Source organism: Protopterus annectens, chromosome 3.part0 (assembly GCF_019279795.1).
Source record: "Protopterus annectens isolate FY-2018-M chromosome 3.part0, PAN1.0, whole genome shotgun sequence".
NCBI lineage: Eukaryota > Metazoa > Chordata > Ceratodontiformes > Protopteridae > Protopterus > Protopterus annectens.
In genome coordinates, this window is record NC_056731.1 from 898,033,569 (window position 1) to 898,035,404 (window position 1,836).

General features: G+C 48.6%; 2 non-coding genes across 2 annotated transcripts; both read left to right on the forward strand.

Moving 5' to 3' along the window:
• Nucleotides 1-238: 238 nt before the first annotated feature.
• Nucleotides 239-311, forward strand: TRNAR-ACG. The gene has a single exon. It is a non-coding gene; the product is annotated as a tRNA-Arg (tRNA).
• A 989-nt stretch (nt 312-1,300) lies between these two features.
• TRNAR-ACG lies at nt 1,301-1,373 on the forward strand. Its single transcript has one exon. It is a non-coding gene; the product is annotated as a tRNA-Arg (tRNA).
• Nucleotides 1,374-1,836: the final 463 nt, after the last annotated feature.

The window sequence follows — 1,836 nt, forward strand, 5'->3', positions numbered from 1 at the left end:
CAGGGGATCCACCCTCATGTATTGCAGATGACACAGTCCATCCCCATTTGCCAGACACAAGGCAAGATACAAAGCACGGGTATTGCTAATGCTGCCTGGGTGTTGCATCTGTTTTGGTACCTCTCCCGGACTGTTAGTCCTGTTTTATCACAAAAAGGCAAGACACGGTGGAGCACACCAGAAACATTGTTTCTTTAGCGAGTACATCTACTCATCAAGGAGCACAGCCACAGCACCGGGGCCAGTGGCGCAATGGATAACGCGTCTGACTACGGATCAGAAGACTGTAGGTTCGACTCCTGCCTGGCTCGGTTGGCATCTTTTTACAATTGTTGTTTTGAACAGCGTCCACTCCTTTCAGATGCGCAAAACAAATGCTTCTGCCAACAACAATTGGGTGGGCAGGCGGACAGACAGTCAGGCAGGCAGGCGGGCGGGTGGGATACAAGATCAGAACACAGGCAAGGACTGAATTCACTAGGCCTAAAAAACAGTTGCACAGTCTAAACAGATATGCCACAAATATTGTTTTATCAGAAGTGCAGAAACAGCTGAAAATTAGCAGCTTATCTTTTGTAGTCTCTCAGCATAAAACAGCAGAGCAAGAGCAGAAGGCCTAACTCACTGTAGGATGTTCATCTGTGGCATGCACTCCTGACTGACGACACTCTTTCTGACCCATGCTCTTCAGGTTTATGACCATGCATTCCCCCTCCATTTTGCTCCCCTCTCCCCCGTCGTGACAACACAGGGCAGAAGGCTGAACACCAGTGCCCCTAGCATCACCCAACGTAATGCTCTTGAAGGAATGGCCTGTGTACACCTTTCCAAAAATGTCTGCGTATGCTGTACCAGCCTTCACAGCTCCACAGACTGCTGGAATTCAGCCACACTACCGTACAGTGATAAAGGAATGCTGAAGAAGACACTCTACCTAACCGACACTGGTGTCAGCAATACTCTCCCATCCAAAGAGAAAGCACACAATGGGAAAACCCGGTCTGCACTTCACTTAAGGTGTGAAATATTACTGCATAATGTCACGGCTGTATAGGAGAAACACAGGGGATCCACCCTCATGTATTGCAGATGACACAGTCCATCCCCATTTGCCAGACACAAGGCAAGATACAAAGCACGGGTATTGCTAATGCTGCCTGGGTGTTGCATCTGTTTTGGTACCTCTCCCGGACTGTTAGTCCTGTTTTATCACAAAAAGGCAAGACACGGTGGAGCACACCAGAAACATTGTTTCTTTAGCGAGTACATCTACTCATCAAGGAGCACAGCCACAGCACCGGGGCCAGTGGCGCAATGGATAACGCGTCTGACTACGGATCAGAAGACTGTAGGTTCGACTCCTGCCTGGCTCGGTTGGCATCTTTTTACAATTGTTGTTTTGAACAGCGTCCACTCCTTTCAGATGCGCAAAACAAATGCTTCTGCCAACAACAATTGGGTGGGCAGGCGGACAGACAGTCAGGCAGGCGGGCGGGTGGGATACAAGATCAGAACACAGGCAAGGACTGAATTCACTAGGCCTAAAAAACAGTTGCACAGTCTAAACAGATATGCCACAAATATTGTTTTATCAGAAGTGCAGAAACAGCTGAAAATTAGCAGCTTATCTTTTGTAGTCTCTCAGCATAAAACAGCAGAGCAAGAGCAGAAGGCCTAACCTTTCCTACAAAAGGCTCTATGGAGGTGGCAAAAGCCTTATCCAATATCCAGACGCCCAGGGGTAATAGGTGCAAGCCATCCCTGGAACAGCAGCATGGCTTGTCAAGCATGCCATCCCAAGCAGACAGACATTGGATCCCCTTGGAATGACACCAG